Source organism: Myotis lucifugus, unplaced genomic scaffold (assembly GCF_000147115.1).
Source record: "Myotis lucifugus unplaced genomic scaffold, Myoluc2.0 scaffold_24, whole genome shotgun sequence".
Lineage (NCBI taxonomy): Eukaryota > Metazoa > Chordata > Mammalia > Chiroptera > Vespertilionidae > Myotis > Myotis lucifugus.
In genome coordinates, this window is record NW_005871072.1 from 176,727 (window position 1) to 202,103 (window position 25,377).

The following is a 25,377-nucleotide window of genomic DNA, read 5'->3' on the forward strand; positions in this document are numbered from 1 at the left end:
ATTGAGGGAAAGATCAAATTCAGCTTCATATGACTGTGTCAGATTTCTATTGATCTGAGTCCAAAAAGAGCTGCAGAAAGATATAAATACAGCACTTGTAACACAATTAGAGTTATTCTCTATGTAAACAATAGAAGTTACTGAGTGGAATATGGACTAGATGAAGGTAAGGTAGTAAGTAAATAAATAATTAAATAAATATACACTTTAAGAATAATTATCTACTCTAACTAAAAATCTATTTCTAAATGTTGAAATAACTTACCAAATCCAATTTTAGATTGAGATTAAATGAACCATAAAGAAATATCTCATATGCAAACATCATAAAGTTTCTTAGAAAGGAAAAAAATCAACAGGCAATAGATTATTAGAAGCTCAGAGATAGTAACATGAAATGGAGATAGTTTCTAAATGCAATTTCTATTCATTCAATCCTTTGTTCAACTACTCAGAAGTATCTATTGAACATGTATTATTTGTCAAGCACTCTAGACACTGGCGGTACAGCAATAAAATACAAGGACAACAAAATGCTCTGTTTTATGGAGCTTACATTCTACTTTGAGGACCAAATAACAAACCCCAAAATGTATACGTATTACAGACAAAATATGATTTATTAAGAAAAATATAGCAGAGAAGGATAGAAAAGGCTAAAGGGTGTTATTTTCAATAATGGGGCAGGGGCACTGTCTATAGCCATGATGTTTCCACTAATAACTTCCCATTGACCCAAAAAGCCAAAAAAGTAATGTTGCCATAGGGATGGTCTATTATCATCATCACAGTTACTCTCAAAAAGCGTGGCCTAGGGACCAGTTATATTGATATTATTTCAAAGCCTGTTAGAAATGTAGCTCAAGCTGTGTCCAGACCTACTGAGTCAGAATCTACATTCTAAAGAGATCTCCAGATTATTTGTAAGCACACATAAAATTTACAAAATGCTTTCCCAACAAAATTAGCCACATATTCAGACAAAAATTCTTTTAAATACATCCCATTTTATTCTTATCCCATTTTATTCTTTCAACTTTCATCTTTATTCTCCTCTCAATTTATAGCTTCTGTCTGTTCATGTTAAATAGCTAAGGAAGTGTGTGGGATGTTGGGAATCGCTGGATGTTGTCACCTAATGCTCTAAAGCCCACACCTCTACATCCCCAAAATATCTTAATTCCTAAAACGTATTTCTGTACATTGATTCAAAAGTCAATTATTTGGAGCATTTCTTTTCAAGAGCCTTTCTTTTTCATTTATTTATTTTTAATTGAATTTATTGGGGGTGACATTTGTTAATAACATTATATGGGCTTCATGTATATAATTCTACCATATGTCATCTGTATATTATATTGTGCATTTACAAGCCTCTTCTATCATCATGTATTCCCCCCTTTACCCTCTTCATATCTAAGCTAGTATTCAGTTTATCGCTAAATGCTTTGAGACTTCCCAAATTGAAGAACTACCCAATATGCAAACATAGAATTAACTGAGCCTGACCAATGCACAAACATAATACAGATTTGTGCAAGCAAGTATGCATGCTGAAGATTCTCTAATCAACTGAACCACACTGACCAGGGCCAGTGTGGTTCAGTTGGCTGGAGAATCATTTCATACACAAAAAGGTGACTGGTTCAATTTCTGGTCAGGACACATGCCTAGGTTCTGGGTTTGATCCTTGGTGGGGTGCGTACAGGAGGCAATGGAACAATGTTTCTGTCATACATTAATATTTCTCTCTCACACTCTCACTCTCTCCCTCCTCTTCTCTCTAAAAAATCAGTAAAACATATCTTCGGGTGAGGATTGAAAAAAAACAAAAAAGTCTTGATTTGTGATTCCATCATCATAGTGTGTTAAATTATTTAATTGCTTATAAATATTATGCTATTAATGATTATATATAAATCTTGATTTGTTGAACAACTTAAATTATTCATAATTCAAATATACGCTTGAGGAATTTTAGACACATTGGACAATCAAGACAATTAAATTGTCAAGGAGAGTTAACTTTCCTGTATGAATCACAAGCTTTCCTTTATAAAAATGCTTAGAATAATGGCATGGTTTTCAAGAAAGCTCTTACGTTTCCCATATAATTTATATCTAAAAGAATTTTGACTTAGTGCCTAGAAATCAATTTAGCACACAATTTCAGTTTTAAACGAAGCACTAAAGTTTTCCCATAGCTTTTCTTCTTAAGAAAGAAAGCCTGAGAGGGATAGGTTATAGCCAAGTTTATTTTATTATATTTTATTTGGTGAGAAGTACTTTCCAAGACATTGAACTTTGAAAAGCTAATTTACAGTGATCTTTATGTGATGGGGGAAATGCTCTCGTTATTGTGCACTTAATATGTAGAACCAAGAGAAGAAGATCATCTCAATTACTTATTATTGAAATGAAGGCTTTCATCCCAGTAAACCAAAGTTCATAAAGCCAGAATAAAATGTAATATTATAATAATATTGACACATGCTTCTCCTTTAAACAATTTTTATTAGGCTATTTTTAATTTATTCTAAATTTTAAACAGACCATAATTTTCCTTCATATCCAAAGTATGTACATTTTATCTTACAAAAACATTATTACTTAAGGACATAGCTTTGATTTGCTTCACTGGATATAGGAGACACTTATTTTGCATTGGTGAATAGCAATACAAATATTTTTCTGACTTATTTCTAGGTATCATTTGTGTATTTTTGTTCTACATGAAAGTATATACATTACAATAGCATTGGCCCTGGTAATTGACATATTACATATATTATCTGATTAATTAGAAAATATTTTATTCCCATTTTACTGGTGAGTATATTGTGATTCGAAAGATTAGCTAATAGCCCAGATTCACAGGCCTGGCAACAATTAAAACCAAGTTCTGGCTTTAAAGTTCATATTCAAGCATGTCAAACTTGCGGCCCGTGGGCTGCATGTGACCCACACAGAATATTTTTGCGGCCCAGCCAATACAACAATATGTAAGAAGCATTTTGATAAAAATTTCGTGTCATAACCGGTTTGGCTCAATGGATAGAGCATCGGCCTGCAGACTCAAGGGTCCCAGGTTCGATTCCGGTCAAGGGCATGTACCTTGGTTTCGGGCACATACCCAATAGGGAGTGTGCAGGAGGCAGCTGATCAATGTTTCTCTCCCATCGATGTTTCTAACTCTCTATCCCTCTCCCTTCCTCTCTGTAAAAAAACAAACAAACCCATAAAATATATTTTTTTTTAAATTAAAAAAATTTGTAACTTAATTTTTACAATATCCTGTTATCCATAATTATTAATAACTAACTACAATGTTTACTAATGACTGATTACTATCATCGTGTTGCATTCATTCCCCTTACTCGCCTTACACGCAGGTGCACCATTTCTCTCCACTAATACTCACAGCGAATATCTTAGCAGCCGATTGCCATGTCATTAGTCTTGGACTGACTTGTTTGGTGTGCACAACAGGAAATATTTCGCTTTCAGGGAACAAGAAAAATAGTTTTATTTGCGTTACACTTATTAATTTGTGCAGTTATTCAGTGTCTGGTAAGTTAATGTTCAAGACAAATATTAATTTTTATTAAAATGTTCTATTATTTTATGTTAACTATTACTCATTTATTTCAGACCTTTGTATTCAGCATACCTCTATCGAAATAAACCTACGTTTCTATGAAAATTAAACTTTTGTTTTTTTGCGGCCCACATACACTTAAACCTTGCTTATTTGGCCCATGTTAGCCTTTGAGTTTAACATGCTTGTTCATATTCATGATACAGTAGGAGGCTACCTCACTGCCTGTATAGGAATTTCATCTGCACTATCTCATTTCATCTTCCCAATATTTTTGAGCTGTGCCTTTCAGTATGTCTATAGAAAATAACACTGTATATAAAGGAAGTTATTCTTTTTCTAAGCTCATTTAAGGCAGATAGCTGATATATCTGATGATAACAAAGAAATGATGCTAACCTGATCCACTTAAAAATAATACTATAACACATGCCACTACTATATAGACCACTTTTTCCCTAGTATTTATTTGGATGGTCTGCTGTGCTAAGTACTTTACATTTTAATTGTTTTTGTATTATTATTCCATTTCAGATATGAGCAAACTGTGATACTAGATGGTAAGTAATTTTTTTTCCAAAATAACACAAGTACAGGATCTAGAACTTGATTGTAAATTAGTCTGGTTCCATAAAACAATATAGCAATTGGACTGTCAGTATGTGTCTAATGACCAATGACTGTTTTATTGTAAGCAAGGAAATTATCAGATTTTCAGAATACAAAAGTCAATTTAATTACAGTGCAAATAATGAGTTTTAGGGAAAGAAAATTCAGTTAGACAGTTGTTTTGGTAATCTACTTAAGACGATGCTTAGACTTCTGGTTTGGGCAATAGAGAGGATAGCATTCTTTGTCATGAATTTAAAAACTCAGTAGGAAAAATATTTGTGGGAAGATGATGGGATCAGCGTGGAGCAATCAGACTATGATGTGCCTGTGAGATAAGTATGAAGAATATCTATGTGGAGATGGCTGAGTAGATCTGGAGTTTTCCATCTGGCCTAAACAAATTTGGAAATGATCATTTAAAAGGTGGTTACTGAGACTTAGGGGTAAATGTATGCAGGAGAAGTATTTCAATTTACTTTATGTAAAAATGCCTATGTGAATTGCAAGCCATGAGAAAGAACTGTGGTTTTAATCACTAACAGTCACATAAAACATAATTTTCAATCTACTTAAAAATAATGATAGCCTTAATAAATAAAATAATAAAGGTCATCAATAATTATTTTTTATATCAAGTAGTTTAGTTCAATTTATCTAACACATACTTATTAAACAGCTTTCCCAACTTGCATTGCTATCATTAAGTGGTGGTATTACAAGGGAAATGTCACTCATATTTCAGTAGCCAAGAAGAACTGCATTCAAAACAAAATGCTTTATTGTACATAAGGGATTTATAATATCAGATTAGCAGAATACAAATATCAATTTAATTGCAATAAAAATAATGGGTTTTAGGGGGATATACCTGAGGAAGAAAATCTCCTTAGGTTATTTTGAATGGTTTTAAAATAGCTGATATGTTTGGATTTACATTTGATATAGGCGCTCTGCAATAAGGTAAGTGCAGTCAAGTATGGCAAGTCTGGATAGGGAAACAAGAATGAAGAGATAAAGGAGCCTGCAGTGTGCAGGTGTGTGAACGTGCTTTGGCTCTCTGGTAAAGATGTCAGAGCGAGTTTAAGGCTCTGCTTTGACTACATTCAGCCTGTCTGGTTAATTTGTCCAGATTGTGTATGCTTCGGCTGCTGTAGCTGGAGGAGCCCCTTCAGTGCGAATTAAAGCTGTAAATGAGGTGGTATCAGCAACTGAGAAGGAACAGAAATCCATTTTGCATGATGAGTGATGTGCACATAAACATATAGGCTTGGTGAACAGTGGCATGGACCCAGACTACAGGGTGCTTGTGCACAGAGCTGGAAAGCTAGCTCAGCAATATTATCTTGTTTACCGAGGACCCATTCCCACAGCCCAGCTGGTATAGAGTAGCTTCTGTGAAGCAAGAATATACCCAGTCCGGTGGTGTTTGTCCATCTGGGGTTTCTTTACTACCTTGTGGTTGGAATGAGGAGCCACCATTTTTTTTTTCAGTCAGATCCATCTGGAGCTTACTTTGCGTGGGAAAGCACAGCAATAGGACGGAACTATGTGAATGGGAAAACGTTCCTTGAGAAGAGCTAAAACGAAGATCTAGACATGAAGATGCTATTAATACAGTCATATAAACCCTAAAGGAAAGCTCTGAAGTACGAATGACAGACTATAACAGAAGTTGGAATCCGCAAAGAAGCTGGATTTAGGAGGCTTACTCCAGTCAAGTTAAGGATTACTTGATTGCCATAGTATAATAAGGAAATAACTGAAAAATCCGGAATTTCAGTTAATCTCTATCCTTAAACATATTTACAGTATGTTTTGTTTGCAAAATGTTGCATATTTATTTATACATGATTTAATGGACCAATGTTTTTAAAATGCCATAAATAATAATAAACTGTTAAATACCCCCTCCCAAAAAAATTAAGAGATAAAATAATACCATGTGCCCTAGCCGGTTTGGCTCGGTGGATAGAGTGTTTGCCTGCGGACTGAAGGTTCCCAGGTTCGATTCCTGTCAAGGGCATTGTACCTTGGTGGCATCTGATCGATGTTTCTCTCTCATCGATGTTTCTAATTATCTCTCTCCCTTCTTCTCTGTAAAAAATCAATAAAATATATTTTAAAAATAAAAATAAAAAAATAAAATAATATGGAATCTCAACTGGAATTGGAAAATTTTTTTAAAAAATAATACCATGTAATTGCAATTATCAAGAAATACTATATTAAAAATAAAATCATGTATAAGAGAAATATCTATAAGGGTCACACTGGTTTCTTCTTTGGCTATATGAAAAATGAAGAAATAAAAGTGCAGCCTATATTAAAGAGTACGACCATGACTTTTTTAAACATTATTTGTTTATGATTCCTGTGGGACTTTCAAAGGAAAAGAAAAGCAAGAAAACAGATATGTCTAATTTTAAAGAGATATCTCATGAACAAACTATAAATATTGTGGTCTTCAGAATAAACATGTCTGGTAAATTATGAGATTGGATTTCTGTGCTGGAGATTCTGTAATATGTTAAAGATTTGTTCTATGAAAATCAGCACAGTGAGAATAAGATGGTTTTCTCACATTTCAGTGCTTTCTGAACTATTTCCAATTGAAGTGGATTAAATTCTTCAAACTATCTGATTACACTCATTGAAAACCCATAATAAATATTACCTTCGTCAATGAGATCTTAAGAATAAAGAATTTATTTTATTTACTTATGCATGAGATGAAAATTATGAGATTAGGAATGAAATAGCAAACACGTTCAATGAAAATTTTTAAAAAATTAAAAGAAGCAGAGGTTCAAAATAAAATTTAGTAAATTTCTACATTTATGTATAAGATTTAAAATGTAAAACTACAGTAATTTCTATGCTATTTTTATTAGATATACTAAAATATTAAACATGACTATTGCATGAATATTCATAAATATCTGACCAATATTTTTAGGTTATAAAGAAATGCTGATTTCCTCTTTTGAGGAAGACTAGACAAGTCAAAGAAAATAAATTATAATCAAAATAATTTTATATGCCTGTTATATTTAAAAAATATTAACTTTTATTTATGCTTAGTTACCAAATAAAAATATACATAAAATTTCAAACTCAATTGCTCAGCTAAAAATGTAGATGTTCAAAGAATGTCACTAATAATAGGCTCATAAATCTATAACCCTCTCATCCACTTTAATAATATAAAATGGTTTAAACAGACTGGGTGGAGAGTTCTTTGAAGAAATTTATTCTTGTACTATGAACCTCAATTGCCTCTGCCCCTCCCTATCTAGTAAAAGAGGAACACCTGATTAGCTTCATGTCATCTGAGCGATGGATAATTCTACGGAGCTAGGTGAGGAGTGTTAGATGAGTTTTCTATCAGAGGGAAAATGACATGATGATGCCTGACTCAGAACTCAAAAAGATAAAGAGGCCCTTGGAAGCATACTAGTAAAGCCTACATTGGAATTAACTTACACCCCTGGAGATGCATGGAAGAGGGGATGAATGCTTCCCATGGAAGTATGGGTAGGGAGGTCATTAGAGAGAGAGCAGCCCTGGAAACATAAATTCTTGTCATGAAAAATTTTGCCAGTGGGCAGGAAGACTGAGAGAGAAACAAAAGTTAATGGATGGTGAATTGGAAATGATTGGTGGACAAAAATGATCATTACTTTTGTTGAGAGAGACATTAAAAGAAGCTTAGCAGCAAACCTCTGAAGAAGCCAGGAAAATGCCCAATTTGGAGTCATTAAAATTAATGGCTCTGGCCAAAGGTTCTGATTTCTTTCTTTCTTTCTTTCTTTCTTTCTTTCTTTCTTTCTTTCTTTCTTCCTTCCTTCCTTCCTTCCTTCCTTCCTTCCTTCCTTCCTTCCTTCCTTTCTCTCTTTCTTTCTTTCTTTCTTTCTTTCTTTCTTTCTTTCTTTCTTTCTTTCTTTCTTTCCTTCTTTCTTTCTTTCTTTGTTTCTTTTTTCTTTCTTTCTTTCTTTCTTTCTTTCTTTCTTTCTTTCTTTCTTTCTTTCTTTTCTTTATTGTTGACACTATTACAGATGTCCTCTTTTCCCCCTCTTTGTCCACTCCACCCAGTCCCCACCCCTTTTCTCTGGCCACCACCACAATGTTCTCTGTGTCTATGGGTTATGCATATATGTTCTTCAAGCATTTTGATTTCTGACTTTCAAAAAATTTGAAAAAAGATTCAAGGTAACTATGGGACCCTCTAAGAGTCAAGACTGAGCTGAACAGACATGACCATTCCTAACTTTACATTTAGAGGCAGAGGAAAAATATACTACTAAATAAGTTTAAGAAAGACATTGGTGAGAAAGAGAGAGAAAAGGCAGGAAAGAGAGGAGAAAAATGACATTGCAGCTAGTGTGAATTATGTCTTTTTAATATACTGTTATATATATATATAAGTACACATACATGTACCTATGAAGAGAATCAAAGTAAAATGTGCTTAGGAATATATATATTATTTTTTATCTTCAAGTATATTAAGAAGAACTTTATTATATCTATTTTCTTGAGAATGATTGTACAAATAATAAAGAAAAATTCAAGTACAGACTTGACATAGGTATAATGTGTGTCAAACATAATAAGATGTAAACCAACTAAGTAAAAATTAGTCCCTAAAAATCATACAGAATCAATGATCTGCTTTTCCTGAACCATCATCACACTGATTAAATGGTTTTTCACCACATGAAGAGCTTGAATATGATAATATCATCAGTTACCATTCAAAGCTAAATGTTAATACTATCAGACTCATAAAAAAGTTTTCTTACTTTTATAAAAGGTGTTTTTAAAACATAAATAAATTCAGAAGTTAATTTCTAAAAATAATATTCGTTTACTACTAAAGACCTGTTTTTCAAGTGAAGTATTTTCTAAATGTTCAAATTTAGGCTATTATAGATAACCTAAATATAATTAAGAGTATATAACAAGTAAATCATTTTTTCTCCCTTATTTTACAATAAGCAATAGCAATACTTAAATAACTATTTATAAATGCTGAGTTTAATTGGAAAAGCAATAGTTTGTTTCACACAAATCAATAAAAATAAATAAGAATCCTGGAGATAGCATACTATAAAAAAATATAATCAAGAAATGCCAAAAACACAATATATATTTTGGCACTACCATCTTTAGATATATTTTATTCATCTAATAGTTAATTGATTAACTAATTAGTCAACAAATATTTTGTTAAATATACATTTTTATTGATTTCAGAGAGGAAGGGAGAACAGAGAGAAAGATAGAAACATCAATGATGAGAGAGAATCATTGGTCGGCTGCCTCCTGCACGCCCCCTACTGGGGATAGAGCCAGAAACCCAGGCAGGTGCTCTTAACCAGAATTGAACCCGGGACCCTTCAGTCCGCAGGCCAACGCTCTATCTGCTGAGCCAAACTGGCTAGGGCAACAAATATTAAAGCATACTTATACCAGGCACAGGTAGAGCAAAATAATGAGCAAAACACAAAAACTTCTTGCCTTCCTAGTGTTCACAATCTAACTAGAGAAACGGACAAATATCCATATAATTGTTTTATTATTAAATTTATTGGGGTGACATTGGTTAATAAAGTGATATAGGTTTCAAGTGTTCAATTCTGTGATACATGATCTGTATATTGCATTCTGTACTCACCACCCAAAGTCATGTTAAAAAATACACTTAAGGGAGAACCAAGATGGCGGCATAAGGTATAAACCTGTGCATGCTGCCCCCACAACAACATCGAAACTACAACTATAAGACAAAACAGCTATCATCCAGAACCACGGGAAAGCTGGCCGAGTGGAAGTTCTACAACTAGAAGGAAAGAAAGAAGCACATTGAGACTGGGTAGGAGGTGCAGAGGCGCCAAGAACAGAGGTACAAAGGTGCGCGTGAGGCAGGCTGCACCTGGATGCGCGGTTTTTTTCAATTGGAAGGAGATACAAGCTCTCAAATGCACTGAGCTCGTTTAAGGCGAGATTCTGGGGAACCAGACTCCTACGGGGAGAAACTGGACTGTCGCAGCGGTTTGGAAAGTGAGGATGGCTTTCTCACAGAGCTGCTTGTAGGGATCATTGTTGCTGTGGGGGCGCGGGACTGCAGAGACAGGAGTCGCGGAGTCGCGGAGACACGGAGTCATGGAGACGATGGCCATTGCTATTTGCTCCGCCCTGGTGATTCTCTAAGACCCCGTCCCACTCAAATTACATCCCCTCCCAAGCTGTGCTCAAAGGTGCAAAGGAAGCACCTCGGCTTTTGCAGCCTAATCTAACTGCAGCTGGGTCAGAGAACTCCAAAACTTCCAAATCCCAAACAAAGAGGAGAAACCTGCTGATATCGCTGTAGCTCCTGCTGGGTGGACTCACACAGTGGTTGACTTGGAGATCCAGGAGCCAGGGTACACCTGGTCAGATACCAGATTTCAACTCCTCACATCCATAAGGGACACACTCAAGAGGCAAACTCAGTGAGCACCAAAGCCCCACTGAAGCAAGTCCTGCCCCATAAGGGTGTCTCCAGCACAGCAGTTCTTCTTATAGACACAGTGGGTCCTCGCAGTCAGCCAAAAATGCGAAGACAAAGAAACATGTCACAAATGAAAGAAATGGAGGAAAACAAACTAATGGAGGACATAGAGTTCAGAACCACAGTTATAAGATTACTCAAGAATCTTCTACGAACCTCCAAGGAACTTAGTGAGATCTTCAAGGATCTTAATGGGAATGACAAAAAAATGGAAAAGGACCAGTCAGAAATTAAACATACACTGACTGAAATAAAGAATAATATACAGAGATCCAACAGCAGATGAGAGGATCCCAAGAATCAAGTCAAAGATTTGGAATATGAAGAAGCAAAAAACACCCATCCAGAAAAGCAAAACGAAAAAAGAATCCAAAAATATGAAGATAGTGTAAGGAGCCTCTGGGACAACTTCAAACATAGCAACATCCAAATTATCGGGGTGCCAGAAGAAGAGCGAGAGCAAGATACTGAAAGCCTATTAGAAGAAATCATGACAGAAAACTTCCCCTACCTGATGAAAGAAATAGACTTACAAGTCCAGGAAGCGAAGAGAATCCCAAACAAGAGGAATCCAAAGAGGACCACACCAAGACACATCATAATTAAAACGCCAAGGGCTAAAGACAAAGAGAGAATCTTAAAAGCATCAAGAGAAAAATAGTTAGTTACCTACAAGGGAGTATCTATACCACTGTCAGCTGATTTCTGAACAGAAACCATGCAGGCCAGAAGGGAGTGGCAAGAAATATTCAAACTGATAAATAGCAAGAACCTACAACCAAGATTACTCTACCCAGCAAAGCTATCATGTAGAATTGAAGGTCAGATAAAGAGCTTCACAGACAAGAAAAAGCTAAAGGAGTTCATTACCACCAAACCAAGATTATATGAAATGCTGAAGGATATTCTTTAAGAAGAGGAAGAAGAAGAAAAAGGTAAAGATAAAATCTATGAACAATAAAGTGACAACAAATAAATACCTATCAATAAGTGAACCTAAAAATTGTCAGAATAAACTGGTGAATATAATGGAAGCAGGGGCATAGAAAGGAAGTGAACTTACAATTCTTGGGGGGAAGGGGGTGTGGGGCGTGCGGGAAGAGATTGGACAAAAATCTTACACCTATGGATGAGGACAATGGCAGGGGGTAAGGGCATGGGGTGGGTGGGAACCAGGTGGAGGGGAGCTATGGGGGGAAAAAAGAGGAACATCTGTAATAATCTGAACAATAAAGATTTATTAATTTAAAAAAATACACTTAAATTTGTATGCAGGAAAGATATAGGATTCAATGAGAACAAATGACATTAGAACTTATATAACCTGGGTGTAAGGATAATTTCTTGTAAAGTTGTCTTTGAGTTGATGTTTGAAATAGGAGTACAGTTTAGCAAGTTAACAGGATATTGAACGTGAAGGGAAAACAGAGTGCACATGTACAGGTTCATGTTTACAGAGACTTGGTACAAAACAGACAAGGACCAAAATAGCTCCCCATATTTCCAACTCTTAAAACAACATGATAAAAAATAAATAAATGTAGGCTATCAAAAATATCTGTCATTCATAAATAAAAAAATAAAAATGTATAAGAAATCACTTTTGTATAAATAGAGAATGCTGATTAAACATATTGACTTTTTCTAAGAAGAATAATGCTAAAAATATATATATATTATTGATTGCATTCTAAATGGAAGAGAAAACTGAATGATTATTTATAGATTATTTTAGTTTGTAGTATTTTTTGCTAGAATTCTGTAAAAACTAAACAGCATGAACTAATTACATAATCCATCTCTGTCTTTTCTATAATATCCAATTTTAGAATGATATCTGAATAAGTTGTAGTAGGAATTTCCAATGTCTAATTTGTTAATTAGCTATAGATTGATTCATAAAGGACAAAAAATAAAATAAAAGGCAAATTTATGCAGTATGGTACATGTAGATTCTCAATAGACAACTAACTAAAAGCACATAAAAAAACTATTGGTACACTAATTGAGATATTGTGTATTCAAATTTGTATACATTATAATATATTTGTAAAACTTTTTGGACAATTATTGAATTCCTTTCTCTGTTCTAGGGGCTGTACTAAATTTTGAATGCATAGTTTTTCAAGACCTAAAACTTATAAAAGAAATCCAACTATCAATGCACACAGGGATTGGCAAAATTAGGTTTACAATTGTGAGTTACATTCTTTTGAGTTAATAAAATTATTGTAATAATCATGAGCTATATGTCTTTTTCCATACTAATAACTGTAAAACTATATTTGCCCACCCGAGTATATTGAAAATAAAAGATATTCGGGCAAGTTATTTGAAATACACTAAATGCTGGTTACTGATAAGCATGCTGAACAAGCCAACAGATGAGTAAGAAAATAGAAATTAAAAAAAAAAGTTTAGATCAAACAGAGAGAGGAGTGAAGGGTAGAAGATTTTGCAGAAAAGCAGAAGTTCCAACTTGAGCACCAGGATGGAGACTTTTCCATGTCTATACAAATTTAGAATTCATGCTTTTTATTCTCAACTAGAGGCCCAGTGCACAAAAATTTGTGCACTCGGGGGTAGGGGGTCCCTCAGCCTGGCCTGTGCCCTCTCGCAGTCTGGGACCCCTCAGGGGTGACCACTGGCTGGCTTAGGCCTGCTCCCCGAGGGATTGGGCCTAAGCTGGAAATCAGACATCCCTCTGGCAGCCCGGCAGCCCTCAGGGGATGCCCACTTGCCAGCAGGGAGCAGACCTAAACTGCAGTCGGACATCCTTAGCGCTACTGAGGAAGCGGGAGAGGCTCCCACTACCACCACTTTACTGGCAGCCATCAGCCTGGCTTGTGGCTGAGCAGAGCTCCCCACTGTGAGAGCGACTGACCACCAGAGGGCAGCTCCTGCATTGAGCGTCTGCCCCCTGGTGGTCAGTGTGTGTCATAGTGACCAGTCATTCCCAGTCTTTCTGCTGTTAGGGTCAGTTTGCATATTACCCTTTTACTATATAGGATAGAGGCCTGGTGCACGGGTGGCGGCCGGCTGGTTTTCCCTGAAGGGTGTCCCGGATCAGGGAGGGGGTCCCGCTTGGGTGCCCGGCCAGCCTGGATGAGGGGCTGATGGCTGTTTGCAGCTGGTCACACCCCCTTCAGGGTGGGGGTCCCCACTGGGGTGCCTGGCCAGCCTGGGTAAGGGGCTGATGGCTGTTTCAGGCTGGCCACACCCCCTTTACGGTGGGGGGTCCCCACTGGGATGCCTGGCCAGTCTGGGTGAGGGGCTGAGGGCCGTTTTCAAGCTGGCCAAACCCCCCCAGCAACGGAAGCTCAGAGCCTCTCCTTTTTTCTTTTTCTTTTTTAATTCTGAGATTTATTTACCTTCTATAATTGCAACTTTGTAGCCTTGAGAGGAGCTCAGAGCCAGGCAGGGCAGGTGGGAGGGAAGCTCGGCTTCCTCCATCGCCAGGGGCAACCCACTCTTGCTTGCTCCAGCTCCGTGGCCACGGCCAGCTGAAAGCAGGTATCTGGGGTTTATTTACCTTCTATAATTGAAACTTTGTTGCTTTGAGTTGAGCTCAGAGCCAGCCACAGCAGCTGGGAAGCTTGGCTTCCTCCATCATTGGGGCAACCAAGCCTCCTGCTTGCTCCAGCTCCATGACTGCCGGCCTCCATCTTGGTTGGGTTAATTTGCATATAGTTGCTCTGATTGGCTGGTGGACATGTCTTAAGGCATAGTGAAGGTATGGTCAATTTGCATGTTTGTCTTTTATTAGTTTAGACTAGAGGCCCAGTGCACAAAATTCGTGCACTGGGGGTGGGGAGGTGGGGAGGCCTCAGCCCAGCCTGTGCCCCTTGCAGTCTGGGAGCCTTTGCTCCTTACCACCTGCCTGCTTGCTGCTCCCTACCTCTCAGCTCGCTGCTCCTTAGTGCTGCCGCGAAGGCTCCCGCCACCGCCACTGCACTCACCAGCCTCTAGTCCAGCCGTGGGCAAACTACGGCCCGCGGGCCGGATCCGGCCCGTTTGAAATAAATAAAACTAAAAAAAAAAAGACCGTACCCTTTTATGTAATGATGTTTACTTTGAATTTATATTAGTTCACACAAACACTCCATCCATGCTTTTGTTCCGGCCCTCCGGTCCAGTTTAAGAACCCATTGTGGCCCTCGAGTCAAAAAGTTTGCCCACCCCTGCTCTAGACCGGCTTCTGGCTGAGTGGCGCTTCCCCTGTGGGAGCGCACTGACCACCAGGGGGCAGCTCCTATGTTGAGCATCTGCCCCCTGGTGGTCAGTTCATAGCGACCAGTCATTCCACTGTTTGGTTGATTTGCATATTAGGGTTTTATTATATAAGACAGGATATTGAATGTGAACTGTAAATAAAAAATAAAATTTGCCGAAACCGGTTTGGCTCAGTGGATAGAGCGTCGGCCTGCGGACTGAAAGGTCCCGGGTTCGATTCCGGTCAAGGGCATGTACCTGGGTTGCGGGCACATCCCCAGTAGGAGATGTGCAGGAGGCAGCTGATCGGTGTTTCTCTCTCATCGATGTTTCTAACTCTCTATCTCTCTCCCTTCCTCTCTGTAAAAAATCAATGAAAATATAAAAAAAAATAATTAAAAAAAAAATAAAAATAAAATAAAATTTAAGAAAGAACCAAATAAAATTTTAGAGCTGGAAATTTTTTAATATATGTATTTTTAATTCTCTCTTGAAGATGTCTTTAAAATTGATTTTTAGAGACAGAAACATCCATGTGACAGTAGGCTGCCTCTGCACCAGTAGGCTGCCTCTGCACCTGCTGACTCACCGGGATCTAACCTAAACCTAGTATGTGCCCTAACCTAGAATCCAGCAGGAAATCCTTTGGTGTACAGGTTGAGACTCCAACCAATTGAGCCACCTGGCCAAGGCAGATCTGAAAAAAAATTTTAAATAATTCCAGGCCCTGGTCTGTGTGGATCAGTAGTTAGAGTGTCCTCCCACGCACCAAAGGGTCATGGGTTCGATTCCAGGTGAGGGCACATACACAGGTTGTGGGTTCCATCCCTGTCAGATTGCTTGGGCAACTGATGAATGTTTCTCTTTCTCTTTCCTTCTCCCTTCCTCTCTCTCTCTAGAATCAATTTTTTAAAAAAAACATCCTTAGAGGAGAACTTAAAAAGAAAAAAAATGTTGATTAGGTTCAGTGGATAGTGCTTGTGCAGGCGGACTGAAGGGTACCAGGTTGGATTCCGATCAAGGGCACATACCTGGGTTGCAAGCTCAATCCCAGGCCCTGGTCGGGGATTCAGCAAGAGGCAACCAATTGATGTCTCTCACATTAGTTTCTGTCTTTCTCCCTCCCTTCCACTCTCTGTAAAGAAAATAAAATCAATGCAAAAGTGTCCTCAGGTGAGGATTAACCAAAACAAACAAACAAACAAACACACACACACCCATCCCCAGTGTGATTATTGAAGGAGCATATGAAGTATTTGTTGAACGAACGGGAAGGGATGGGACTTTGCTTTCTGTTTTGGCAACTCTGCAAGCCAGAGGGTTTATTTTATTTTCATTTTTATTGATTGGTTATTTTAGAGAGAGGAAGGGAGCGAGAGAAACACCAGTGTGGTGTTCCACTTATTATGCTCTCTTTGGTTGCTTCTTGTCTGTGCCCTGACCAGGATCCAACCCGCAACCTTGCTGTATCAGGAGAAGGCTCTAACCCACTGCGCTGCAGGCTGCCTGTCAGGGCCCCTCAACAAAACCCCTCTGGGTGCCCTGGTCCCTGCTGTGGGCTGGAGCTCCTCTGCCACAGCAAAGGTCTGGGTTCCATTCTGCCAGGGCACCTACTTAGGTTTCGGGTTTGATCCCCGGTTGGGCTGACTGCTGCTCAGGAAGTGACTGAGGACCGTGGGCTCTGGTCATTCGGTGGGGAGCTGGGGTTCCATTGCCAACCTGGCCAACTCTAATCTCCGCTACCCCCGCTCCTCCATTGAGGACTTCAACTATGGCAGCTGCGTGGCCTCCGCAGGTGTACACATCTGCATGGGTAGGTTGCCCTCCCCCTGTTTGCCAGGCCTGGTTGCTGCACAGTCGCCCCGGGAGGCGGATTTTCCAGGTTCCCAGGGAGAGCGGTCCGGAAGAAAGCACTTCGCTCCGCCTCCCTTCAGGGCTCCTGGGCTGGCCGAGCGCCCATCCTGGGCAGATGAAAACCTCCGCAGCCTTACTGGGGCGTCTTTAAGTGAAGATGTTATTTTTTTTTCAGTGACAATAAGTTTATTGTGTAATCAATACTGTGTGATCATTGTGATTACACAATAACCTGCATTGAGTTATTTGCTGGGATGTCTGTGCTTTAGGGCATGTGAACGCATTTTATTTTACTTGACGCAGCCTCACCACCCCTGGCCTCGTGCTGCACACAGCCACGCCCACCCTCTCCAGCTGGTCCTTATGCTCCAGTGGGTCATTACCTACCGTGAGGGCAAGTTTGCATATTCCTTCATTTTATATATAGACTAGAGGCCCGTTGCAGAAAGATTCCTGCAAGAATAGGGCTTCGTTCCCATCTCTGCCCTTCCTACCCCACCCTTCTCTGCCGCTTCTCTCCCACCCGTCTCCGCTGAGTGTTATGAAGACCTGCTGTGTATAAAAACACCTTTGTGACCTTCAGGCCAACTTTAACACAGACATGATGTTTTGTAAATTTAAGAGTCAAAGTGCCACTGAGGTTTCAGATATGAAGTAGTCCCATAATGATACAAAGTTTCCAGCTGAATGGGATTCTCTCTTCAGTTGCCTCTGTTAGCATTGCATGTTCTGTGGACCAAGGCTCATATTTCCTTCAGACTTTCATTTTAGTATAAGCCAAATGGGGGCACTTGCAGGGAATAATGAACCTATAGCAGTAAGACTGTGCGTTGCCAAAACTCTTGCTGGTGGGATATACACAGTCATCAACATGTTGCACTAAGCCTATCTTCTGTTTTAAGGCAGGCTTAGTGCAGCATATATTAAATAATCATACTTCCAGGCATAGCTTTCCATTGAGCACAACTAACTAAAAGGATATTTAATGCTTTAGACGTAATCAAATTTGTACTAGAAAACATATCTAGATTAATATGTAAGAATAATATTTAAACATTGTTTTATAATTTTTATTTCTTTTGACTTGCATATAAAAAACCTTCAAAAATTTTATACCGTGTATTCACTGTTTTTTTCAAAAAATTTTGAAGCAAAACTAGTGAGGGTAAAAGACATTGTTATAAGCTACATTAATTTATTTAACTGTGCATTTAAAGTAGAAAAGTACATTTCAGCTCTGTGCATTGAAATCTGAAGAACAAATGGAACGTTTCACTAATCATTGCTAGAAGATATGGCCAACAAATGCTCTGCTACTAATTCCATTAGCAGTACTGGAATTTACACATGAAATTAACCATACATTTATTCACTTGCTGAAAAAAAAGAGAACAGAACTCTATAGAGATAACACAAGGTCCACAATAGGAACATTGAAAACTTATTTAAGCTAATAAGTGAAAACAATGAGCCAAAGAATGATCTTCATTCAAGTAAACCGTGTGACATGAGCTACACAATAGATTTGCTACATATGAACCACTTGATTTTAAAATCTCTAATATTGTGGCAAAAAAGTAACTTCTCACTCATTTACATATAAGTATGGCCTATTTACATTGGAAAACATACTAAATTTTAACAAAAAAACAAGGTGATATTTTCCCTGCTAGCTTTCATAATCAATTGTAATCAAGGGAATTAAAATTTCTCTTAAATTCATGTTAGTTGACAATTGGAAATTGGAGCCTTAAATGGCAACATACCAAACATAAAACTGCCAATAGAGGTAGGTTTTATAGGGCAGAGTATACTAGAAAGCAATTTGTTATATTAGAAACCCCACCCTTAGTATTCCATTTTATAACTAGGGAGAACATAAACATAGCACATATTAATGTTGAAGAATGATCTTCTATTTCTGAAATTATCTGTTAGAATCCAAGAAACAAATACGAGGGAAAACATATAGTTTTCCAAGAAGTTTATATTTCATAGTCAGACAGTGTTGTTTTCTTCTATTTAATTATGTAACTGGGAGGCCTTTGAAGCATTTAATAATCATTCATGGTTTCCTGCTTATATTTGGAGTAAAAACGAGGTTGTTGCATTGCACAACCTCAAGCTGAGTTTTTCATAGCACTGTCTACATGATTAGCAAACTCTGAAATGCATTACGCAGTCAACTTGCCGCATGCTGTGTGGCCTTGGACCCTGAAATGAAATATGATGAATTCTTACTTTGTACCACAATGAATTTTTGTTCTTTCTCCTATGCGTTTCCCTTCTTTATGTAGATATGAGTTACTGACCTCTATCACTTCCCTTCTTACTAAAGAACTACCCTTAACATTTCTTGCCGGACAAGTCTGCTGACAATGTATTCCCTCTGTTATTTTGTCAGAAAAATCTCTATTTCTTTCTTATAACATATCTTTACACCCATCATTTCTTTCCTCGGCTATATCAAGTCTCTTGAAGATCTCAGCAAAGGTCTTATTCATTTATGACACAGTGTTTTTACTTCTTGTGTTTTTTTTCTTTCTATTTCCATCTCTGCTTTCATTACTCATCTTTTCTTAAATGTTGTGTACTCTGTTCACTAGAGCTTTTAATATACTCATCAGTTATTTTAAATTTCCAATCTGCTAATTTCAAAATCTGGGTCATATCTGAGTTCTGGCTTCTTAGGCTTGTTCAGTTTCTACAGATTGTAAACAAATAAACCTTCTAGCATGCTTTGTATTTTTGTTAAAAGTTGGACATGGTGTATGAGGTAATGGGAATTGAGGTAAATAAACCTTTAGAGAGGTATGTTGATCTAAGAGTCAGACTGTTTTATTTTTATTTTTTTAATATGTTTTATGGCTTTTAGAGAGAGGGGAAGGGAGAAGGATAGAGAAATAGAAACATCAATGAGAGAGAAACATCATCAATTGGCTGCCTCCTGCATACCTCCTACTGGAGATTAAGTCTGCAGCCCGGGTATGTGCCCTGACCCGGAATTGAATGAGTGACCTCTTGGTTCATGGGTTGATGCACAATCACTGAGCCACATCGGCTGGGTGAGTCAGACTGTCTTAATCTTTGCTAAAGCTGTAGTTACTAGAGGCTTCAGATTCCTCTAGTGTCCTTATGTAACAGGACAACGAAAGGGTCCGGGTTCCCTGTCACCACTTGAGCCAATTAAGCAGAGACAGGGTTGAATCATATGTGAGCGTTTATTCCAATACTGCTGGCAGTATGAGAGAGCAGTTGGTCACCCACAAAAATCTGTTCTGACCGCCCTTGACAGTTGGTTGGTTATATACACACAATGGAGACGATAGCTACGTGCAGCTGCGAGCTACAAATATAACATACAAAGGGGAGGGGAGAGTCTGCAGTCCAGCCTTCAGGAGCTTAAAGTCTGATAACAAGGTGGCTAATCTTCTATGATGTTACCAACAGCTCAGCCCATTCCTGGGACTGGAGAATGGTGAGTGTTTCTGAGAAAAACTCCTGGAAGGGGTCAGGGCCCAGGCACAGCAACCAAGTCAAAGCGTGTCCTGTCCTTGGTCTGTTCTCAAAATGTACTTCTTTTCTGAGTCATGGACCTATTGAGGCATCTTATCTTTTTACAGCTTTGTTTCATCCTCTAGTTTCCCAGGGACTATTAAGAAAACTTCTTATCTATAGTTAGTAAGGTGAATAATTATTAGACAACTGTGGCTCTATTCTCATTACATGTCCTTCCCCACTCTCACTTACATTTTTCTCTTCCCTAAATGGAGTCTGCCTTGCTACTCTCTCAGCTGGAATTCACTGTTATCCTGGAGCCCACAGATGTGCTAATAAGTAAATGCCATCTACATCTTTCCTAAATTACTTTAGTGAATGAGGTTTACTACTTCAAACTTAATTTCTTAATACATAGGTTTATTTTCTTTAATTTCTATCCTTAAAGGGCCTTTTAAAAAACAGTCCTATATAATAAAGAGCTAATGGTCATCCCACCCTCGCACCCTTGCGCCAGGGCCGGGTGACCTGAGGCCACAACCCAACCCAGTGGGAACTGAGGCTGTGCCCCCCCCGCCCTGCAGGGCTTGACGGTGGTGAGGTCAGCCAGGTCTGGGTCTCGTGCAATTTTGAGGCATACGTGGGTAGGTGAGGACTTGACTCTGGGTCCTCTGGCATGCCCCAGACTCTGACAGGAGGGAGATTTTCATATACATTTTACTAATTTTATTTCATCTCTGACACTTCTATTATAGAGAAAGGGCAAATAGCAATATTAAAATATTTCCTCTAATTAAGTCCCTTTTAATGTGCATGAATTTCATGCACTAGGCCACTAGTCCTGTATAATAAAAGCCTAATATGCTAAGTGTCCAGTAGTCTGTTCAGCCATTCAAACAATCAAAGCGTAATATGTTAAGGCCATTCAACTGCTCGCTATGACGTGCACTGACCACCAGGGGTCAGATGCTCTGACTGGTAGGTTAGCTTGCTGCTGGGGTCTGGCAGATCTGGACTGAGTGAGAGGGGCTGAACATGCCCTGGAGCCCTCCCTCCCATGGTCCCTCTCCGGCTGGCCAACCTCCTACGTCCCACCCCAGTCCCTCAACCTGGCCTGCGCCCTCTCACAATCTAGGACCCTCAGGGGATGTCAGAGAGCCGGTTTCAGCTCGATCCCGCAGGCCAGGCCAAGGGACCCCACTGGTGTAGGAATTCATGCATTGGGCCTCTAGAAGTGACATAAACACAAAGAACCTAGCAATCCATTTATGTAAAGACATGCATAGGAGTGTTAGTCAACTGGAAATTTCTTGCTTGTTATGTCATTGTATATGATAATCATTGTGTACACTAGGAATCTTGGAATCAAATCCTGAAATCAACATAAGGGAAACTTTAGTGTTGAAGAGGTGTTCATAAATTATTTTTTTAATTCTTTTAAAAATAAAAAAAATGAAGTTTATGATAACACAAAATAATTATTTCTTTATACTTATTTATCTATACATTCTTTCATTGGATATAACCAATTGAGCACTTTTAGTATTATTTACAATGAAGTTACAATAATTTAAAATGAATGAAATACTTCCTCTGGATTTTCTTAACTCAGCTATAGACACAATTTGTTCAATTCTGGATTGAGAGTCAGACTTCCCTGTGGTTTTCTTTTTCCTGTACCACTCATTTTCCATTTTTTAGTCACCACATTTACATACTCAACATTCTCTCCAATCTATTTTTCTTTTATCATCTTTTGCCATCATTATAGTTCTTAGCAATGTCATGTTAAAATAAATTTTGTTACAAACTGTCTGGTCTTCCTGACTTCCTTTGTTCTCTTTCACATCATGCTTTGCAAAACCACTTGAGTGAAATTAATTATGTAATTTTTTCTCAAGGCTTTCCTTGGGGGAAATTCAGTATTTGCTGTACAATGACCTTCATGTCTAAGACTTTGTGTAGCTCTAACCTTCACCATCTCCAACCACTACTCAAAATTTCTTTTACATCTCCAAATATGCCATGTAATCTGTCCTTCTATGCATTTGTATATGTTGAATCTCCTTGCTAGTTTTACATATTATTCTGTCGTCAGCTTCTATATACCTACCAAGAGCTTATATTTCCTTATGTTAATATATGTACTTTAGATACATTTCTATAAACTTTTCTCCTACCAGAGTAGTTATCACATTTTTTTAAAAGATATACATTTTTTGCCTGCCTCCTTGGTATACTTAGACTCTCTAAACATCAGCTATATTTTTGGTTAACTGTTTTTCTTTAACAAATAGCCTAGTATTTGACATGTAATAGGTGCTACATACAAATTTATCTAAGTTATCGATTTAATGTTCAAAGAATATTTAGGTGATCTACAAAATAAATGTGTTTTTTTTAAGCAATGGGTTAACTTAACATGCTATTGTCATCTAAATCTAGCTTGTATTTATTTTGAAATATAATTACTTTAAATTAATTCTATAATTAATATATTATACAGTATTATAGTCACATATCATAATATATTCACCTTTAATTGCAAACTTTGTTAATATATCTGCATTTGATATTCACAATTTTAATATATATATTAATTAATTTTATTATGTGAAATCAGACTTTTTCCCTGTAAGACTGTCCTGTTTCCAAGACAAACAAAAATTGCAGATATTTTTACCACATTGTAACATGTTTAATGATAAGTAGTCCATAAGAAGAGACATGAAAAATTAATTTTACAATTTTTCAGAAACAACAATTGCTATCAAAGGTAGAGCGTAAGGTGGAAGAATTGGGGCTAAGGACTTTTTTTGATTTTTGTATTGGGCTTTTTCACTTTGGGTTTCTTCATAGTTGATATAGATCTTATTAAGAGTAACTATGCTATTAAACATTTCTTAAAACAAGTTATTAGCCAAAAAGGGAACATTTAAATCTTCAGCTTAAAATTAGTTATAATCATTGTTTTTATTTTTAAAGTTAAAAATCAAATTTATATAAATGAGAATAGAAATATTGGCAAAGCCTAGACACATCATTCACTGTTATCACACAGTGATAAATTAGACAAGGGTCTAATTTATGAATTAGACCCTTGGGTGTATATTGGATATAGTTCAGTGTCTGAATATGGTATCTATACACTGTCACTTTCATTTTAATAGCTACTTATGCAAATGCAAAGGCTTTTTAACACTTAAATGAATTGAGCTATATTGATCTTTTAATATATTAATAAGGATTTCCAGTTAAGATACTTGCATAAAAATAAGAATGAAATATTTGCTAGAAGAATAAGGTATTATTCATGCTCCAAGGAACAATAAATTTCAGTACTTTTTATTAACACTCAAATTGTTTGTTTCCCAAGACATAATTGTAGGAATAGAGTGCTGTTTCTGTTTCCTTGTGCCATAATACATTGTTACAAATTACTATTGAAAGTTCCCTACATGAGATTGCTTTAGAACTTGAGTTAAGTATAAACATTACACTGTCCCAGAAGTAATTCAAAAAATATAATATAGGCTTTTTGTTCACTCTACTCCAACCTCACTGGCTTCCTTGCTATCCCTTCGAAAACTAGTTTTTCTGCCTGAATGCTCTTCCTTAAAATATCCATAAGAGCCAGCTTCAGATACCCCACCGCTAATTGGCACAGCAAACGTCACAGTGAACGCCACAACATCAGCCCAGCATCACGTGTCTCACTCGTTCACTTTTTGATTTGACATACGAGTAATTTGAGTTACGAGCTCCATCACGGAACGAATTAAACTCGTAAGTCAAGACCCCACTCTATTCAAATTTCTCAAGCACAGTGATAAGTAGACATTTTAAAGCAGCCTGAGAATAAAAATGCCATGCAATGTCAAAAGAATAAGTCAGAATTACAGCAGATTTCTCACTAGACACAACACAAGTGAGAAGGCAGTGGAGCAACATGCAGGAGAGCTTGGCAAAAGTAGGTTTATAGTTGGGAGTACATGAAAAAGAGTTTATTCTTGTATTATTATTTGTTAACTAGAGGCCCAGTGCATGAATTCATGCACCAGTGGGGTCCCTTGGCCTGGCCTGCAGGATCGGACTGAAACTGGCTCTCTGACATGCCCCATGGGGGTCCCAGATTTCGAGAGGGCGCAGGCCAGGCCAAGGGGCCCTACTGGTGAACGATCAGGGCTGAGGAGGGACAAGGGAGGTTGGCCAGCTGGAGAGGGTTCTAGGGTATGTCCAGCCAGTCTTGCTCAGTCCCAATTGGCCGGACCCCAGTAGCAAGCTAATCTACCAGTCAAAGTATCTGCCCCCTGGTGGTCAGTGCACATCATAGTGAGCAATTGAGCGGCCTTAGCATATCATTAGCATATTATGCTTTGATTGGTTGAATGGACAACTGGACACTTAGCATATTAGGCTTTTATTATATAGGATTATTGCATTATTTTCCATACAAACACTTATAAACCTACTTTTGCCAATCCTTGTATTTATTTTTTGAGGCAGGGATCACAATACATACATTTCTTCTAATACAACAATTTATCTAATTTTTTCCAAGTATTACATACATGCTATTTGAAAACTACAAATAAAATAAAAGTCTTAAAAAGAAAAGCAATTTTACCATGCTTTAGAGTCCTTCTTTCTATTAAACTGCTTTACCTTATTTATTTCCAAGTGCATAAAACTTTCTAAATCTTTTTATTAAATTATATTTGACATTAAATAGTATACTAGTTTCAGATGTATAACATTGTGATTCAACATTTATAGTACTTACGATGTGATCACTACAATAAGTCTAGTAACCATCATTCACCATATAAAGTTATTATGATAGTTTGACTGTTTTCCCTATTACATCTCTGTGACTTACTTTTTTTTTTTTTTTAATAACCGGAGATTTGTACTTTACTTTTGTTCACCTATCCTCCCTTCCTCGCTTCCCTCTGGCAACAATCAATTTGTTCTTTGTATCTATGTCTGTTTCTGTTTTGTTTGCTTTGTTTTATTTATTTTTTTATTCTACTTATAAGTGGAATCAGAT

At 37.5% G+C, this 25,377-nt stretch overlaps 1 pseudogene; it reads left to right on the forward strand.

The window, feature by feature from the left end:
• The first annotated feature begins 5,276 nt into the window (after positions 1 to 5,276).
• Positions 5,277 to 5,958, forward strand: LOC102425727 (annotated as a pseudogene).
• Positions 5,959 to 25,377: the final 19,419 nt, after the last annotated feature.